We start from the raw sequence: 6,000 nt of genomic DNA on the forward strand, positions 1-6,000 counted from the left end.
AGAGTCGGATGGACTGAAACATGACATCACAGAGATGTTCTATTGGATTTAGGTCAGGTGAGTGTGGGGGCCATTCAGTGGTATCAATTCCTTCATCCTCCAAGAACTGCCTGCATACTCTGGCCACATGAGGCCAGGCATTGTTGTGCACCAGGAGGAACCCAGGACCCACTGCACCAGTGTAGGGTCTGACAATGGGTCCAAGAATTTCATCCCAATACCTAATGGCAGTCAGTGTGCCATTGTCTAGCCTGTAGAGGTCTGTGCGTCCCTCCATGGATATGCCTCCTCAGACCATCACTAACCCACCACCAAAATGGTCATGCTGAATGATGTTACCGACAGCAGAACGTTCTCCACGACTTCTCCAGACCCTTTCATATCTGTCACATGTGCTCAGGGTGAACCTGCTCTCATCTGTGAAAAAAAAAGGGCCCGCTAGAGGACATTGGGCCCTCAAGCCACCCTCATGAAGTCTGTTTCTGATTGTTTGGTCAGAGACATTCACTCCAGTGGCCTGCTGGAGGTCATTTTGTAGGGCTCTGGCAGTGCTCATCCTGTTCTTCCTTGCACAAAGGAACAGATACCAGTCCTTCTGATTGGGTTAAGGACCTTCTACAGCCCTGTCCAGCTTTCCTAGAGTAACTAAGTAACTGCCTGTCTCCTGGAGTCTCCTCCATGCTCTTGAACCTTCCGGCAATGGCATGTATTGATGTGCCATCCTGGAGGAGTTGGACTGCCTGTGCAACTTCTGCAAGTTCCAGGTATGGCCTCATGCTACCAGTAGTGACACTGACCCTAGCCAAATGTAAAACTAGTGAAAAACAGTCAGAAAAGATGGGTAGGGAAACAATCTCAGTGGCCTCCACCTGTAAAACCATTCCTGTTTTGTGGGTTGTCTCATTGTTGCCCATCTAGTGCACCCGTTGTTAATTTCACTAACATCAAAGCAGCTAATACTGATTCACAACTCCCTCTGCTACTTCATTGACTTGATGTTATACTCTGATTAAAAAGTGTTCCTTTAATTTTTCTGAGCTGTGTACATCCAAATGTATTTGAACAGAAAGTAAAATATACTGGTTTTTACCTTCAATGTTACAAGCCTTCCGTCAATCCTCTCTGGAGCTGCTGTGATCACAGAACATTTTCTCTAATGTCATGATACTGCTGCCATATAGATGATCAAATAAGGGTAAAGAAAAAAAAAACATAAAATGTCCTTGAAAGAAAAAAAGAAAAAAGAAAACTTCCCCAGAGTTTTAGTAATTGTGTGGTTGATATCTTAAAGTGGAGCTTTAAAGAAAAAATAAATATATTCACCGTTGTTAAAGTTGGTTGATGTGACAATAAACCAGACTGCTGTAAAGAGGAGAGCACATGTAGACCCAAACGTCAGCCCTGCTTAAAGCCCAACTCCGGGGAGATTTCTCAACTACCCTTGTAGTGGATCTACCCCTGAACTGCAAGGGTTAACTGCTTTTTTTAAAAGTCACCTAAAATGACCTTATCCCCTGTTCCCACAGGCTTCCTGCTCTCCGTGCAACTAGCCCACCGAGGAGGCTTCTCTTTGGCGCTCTGTACATTGGTCATGCTTTGACATCATCACATGCAATGCAGATCCAAGTCTTGCATTGTAGGTGAGGACTGCAAGGGGCCACCCACCACCCGGAGGGTCGAGGAGGGAGAGCCATCTGCCAGGACGTGAGATAAAAGTTAAATTGCTTTTTAGTGGAGCTCTAGACAAAAACATGTAATTAAAGTGTTACTAAACCCACAACAGTACAATCAGTCTGTATATGCAGTAAAGCATGCTTGTTATACTCACTGTGGAACCTAAGGAGTAAATCCTCTGCACTGTGTAAAAAAGGCTGTTTGATCCGGTCTTCTCTGATCTTTCGCTTCTTCTACTGTCCCCAATCCATCTGCAGATGCACAAAGCCTCGGGGGCAAGCTGCACATGTTCAGTTTGGTGTGTATTACTAGAGAGGTTTTTTTTTTCTAGGGAGTGTGCATGTGATCAGCACAGGGCCAATAAGCACTGTCCAGACAAAGGGTCAGGGGTCCTGCAGTCTCATAGGGGAGAATGAAAACTCCTCCTACAAGCTTTAACCAGTTCCCTGCTAGACACAAGACTGCTATATACTGCTGATGAGAAAAGGTATTTAGCAGTTTATATTTACTAAAATAATTGCATTTCCATGTTGTGTGTACTGTGGGAGCCCAGATATAGTGAATACAGGGTCCGGGGAGAGCAGATATAGTGAATGCAGGGTCCGTGGAGAGCGGATATAGTGAATGCAGGGTCCAGGGAGACCTGATATAGTGAATGCAGGGTCCGGGGAGACCAGATATAGTGAATACAGGGTCCGGGGAGAGCGGATATAGTGAATGCAGGGTCCAGGGAGACCAGATATAGTGAATGCAGGGTCCAGGGAGACCAGATATAGTGAATGCGGGGTCCTGGGAGACCAGATATAGTGAATGCAGGGTCCAGGGAGACCAGATTTAGTGAATGCGGGGTCCTGGGAGACCAGATATAGTGAATGCAGGGTCCTGGGAGACCAGATATAGTGAATGCAGGGTCCTGGGGGACCAGATATAGTGAATGCAGGGTCCGGGGAGATCTGATATAGTGAATGCAGGGTCCTGGGAGACCGGATATAGTGAATGCGGGGTCCGGGGAGACCGGATATAGTGAATGCGGGGTCCGTGGAGACCGGATATAGTGAATGCGGGGTCCGGGGAGACCGGATATAGTGAATGTGGGGTCTGGGGAGACCGGATATAGTGAATGTGGGGTCTGGAGTTTAGTAACAATTTAAAGAATTCCAAGTATTTTTAGATTTTAGAAAATGTACAAAATGTGGAAGAGTTACAACTAATGCTGGAGGCACAAAAATAAGTAACAGGAAATCTCTTCAAAGTAAAAAGAAATTGGGCTCATTCGTATGTTCAGCCATACAGCCGCCCCTCTGAAAAGTGATTCACAATCACTTTTCAGAGGTCGTCTGACAGGTGGAGAGGAGGCGGTATGTTGCCTCTTCACCGCCTACCTTAGCCTTCAAAATGATGACCCACTACAGTGCAACTGCATCCATTAGTTGAGGCACGGCCGCCATTCACTTTAATAGGTTCAGTGGTGGTACCGTCTGCAGGATATTACATGCTGTTTAACCACTTCAAGACTGGACTTACACATAAAACACATAAAAATAAGTATTTTTTTGCTAGAAAATTACTTAAAATTCCCAAACATTATATATTTTTAAGCAGAGGCCCTAGAATACAAAATGGTGGGTGTTGCAATTTTTCATGTCACATGGTATTTGCGCAGCGTTTTTTTCAAACACAATTATTTTTGGAAAAAATACACTTTAATGAATTTTAATGTACAAAAACACAATGTAATTCTCAATTCTCTGCTAAAATATAAAAGATGATGTTACACTGAATAAATACATACCAACATGCTTTAAAATTGCGCATGCCTGTGCAACAGCGACACACTACATACATGTTATTATCCATTGGCGATGCTTTAAAAGCCTCTACTGGTTACCACTTTAGATTTACACAGGAGATCTGGTGCTAGAATTATTGCTCTCCATCTTGCTTGAGGTGATTGTAGCCGTATTATTGCATTTGTGACAGAAACAATTTAGTACTGTCTGTGATACTTTTTTATTTGCACTAACATACAATTTTGAGGACAAGCTTTCGGGGTATGTCCCCTTCTTCAAGGTCCAAGCAGTACTGTTACAAAGTTTTAGGAGGATGAGAAAAAAAAAAAGGAAGAAACACAAGCCTAAGGTTTGTTGGGAATGCAACAGCATGTACTATATATAGTATTGTGTGTTAATATCACTTGACCAGTAGATGGCACTGTACACTAAAGGTTACTAGTTGTGTATATCTGAAAACTTGTTTGTTCCTCTCTCTATCATCTCTTCAGGATGTAACATGTCTGCTGAGAAGTGTGCTCTGTATGTTTGTAACTTAAGCCACACAAGTAAAGCCTGAATTCTGCTATCACTACCAGTGGCTTCTATAACACATAACCAACAGGTTATGGGCCCAGCTCCAGACACTGAAAAAAAGGAAAACTACAAGCAAGTAAGTGCTGCATTTACAATCCTACCAATTCACTGAAAGATGGCAAGTGCTTCAGATATGAGGTTTACAATAGCAAAGCTCAACAATACCAACTACCAGCTGTGGAAGTTTAAGCTTGAAATGCTGTTATCCAAAGATGACTTGTGGCAGGTACTAGATACACACAGACCCAATGACAACCCAGAAGAATGGGACAGGAAAAACAGGCAAGCAAAAGCAGTCATAAGCCTGTTAGTGGAGGACGATCAACTCATTCATATAAGGAAAGAAAGCACAGCTAATGGTATGTGGACTGCATTACAAAAGCTGCATGAACGTGCAAACCTAAACAGTAAACTATATCTACTACGCAAACTGTATAAGATGAGGCTGGAAAAAGGGCAGGAAATGGGTGAACATGTAAATGCTATGCTAGAAATTGTGGACCAGCTGGGTGCAATAGGTGAAGAATTAAAAAGCAACCATGTTGTGTCAATACTACTATGCAGCCTTCCAGAATCATACAGTGCCCTTATAAATGCTCTAGAAACTAGACCGGAAACTGAACTGACACTAGAATATGTTAAGGGAAAAATTAATTGATGAATACAGCAGAAGCAAGGAAAATTTGCATAGTGAAGAGAACGAGAGACCAGAGGCAGCTCTGAAGGTGCATGAAGGCATAAGACAAAGCAAAGAAACCAGGGTATGTTTTCGCTGCAAAAAGGCCGGTCACCTGAAAAAGAACTGTTCAATCTGGAAAGCTGAGCAGCGAAAGCGGGAGCTACCCACAAGTGAAAGAGCTAAAGCGGTCATGAAAGAAAATGAAAGTGCATCATGGAGTGGTACTTTTAAAGTGACTCAGAATAGTACCTCACATGGATGGTACATTGATTCAGGGGCAACAAGTCACATGACAAGCGACGAGACATTCTTCACAGAAATTGATTTTAGTGTAAAAGATAAAGTCTTCCTAGCAAATGGGAAAAGTATTACAGCGGAAGGTAAAGGTCAGGGATTTCTGAACTGCAAAACGCCATCAGGGGGCAAGCAGAGCATCCTTGTAAAGAATGTTCTATATGTTCCAAGCCTAGAAGGAAGCCTCCTATCAGTTAAAACCCTTGCAAGCAATGGACTCACTGTCCAGTTCAGAGGTAATGAATGCACAATTCAAAATGGAAAGCAAATTCTAACAAGAGGAAGATTAAATGAACATCTGTACAAACTCATCACTGAAAGTGAGAAGGCCAATGCGGCAACTCATAACCCACATGACAAGTGCATCCACCTGTGGCATAGAAGATTGGGGCATCGAAACCCAGAAGCTATAAAGGACTTTGCAAAGAGAGGTCTATCAGAAGACATGAAAATATTGCCTTGCCACACACTCAGCAAGTGCGCGTGTTGCATCAAAGCAAAGGCCACCCGAACCTCTCTTCCACAGACCAGTCAGAGTAAAACCATTAAACCCATGGAATTGATACACAGTGATGTGTGCGGACCAATGAAAACCATCACACCTGGCGGGAACAGATATTTACTGACTTTCATCGATGATTATTCCCGGTACACAATAACGTATCTAATGAAGCACACAAGTGAGACATTAGAAAAACTTCAAGAGTTTGTAGCTATGACAAGCAACAAGTTTCAAAGGAAACCTGGAATAATACGCACTGACAATGGAGGGGAATATATGAATAAAGAGATGGAATCATACCTAAAGAAACAAGGTATTATACACCAAACAACCGTACCATACACTCCTGAGCAAAACGGTGTAGCTGAAAGAAAGAATCGCACTCTTGTAGAAATGACTAGATGTATGATTACGGACGCTGGCTTACCTAACAAATACTGGGGAGAAGCAATAATGAGTGCAACATACCTACAAAACAGGCTCCC

This window comes from Staurois parvus, unplaced genomic scaffold, assembly GCF_062004578.1.
Source record: "Staurois parvus isolate SC_StPar_1 unplaced genomic scaffold, SC_StPar_1.0 ptg000272l, whole genome shotgun sequence".
In the NCBI taxonomy this organism is placed as follows: domain Eukaryota; kingdom Metazoa; phylum Chordata; class Amphibia; order Anura; family Ranidae; genus Staurois; species Staurois parvus.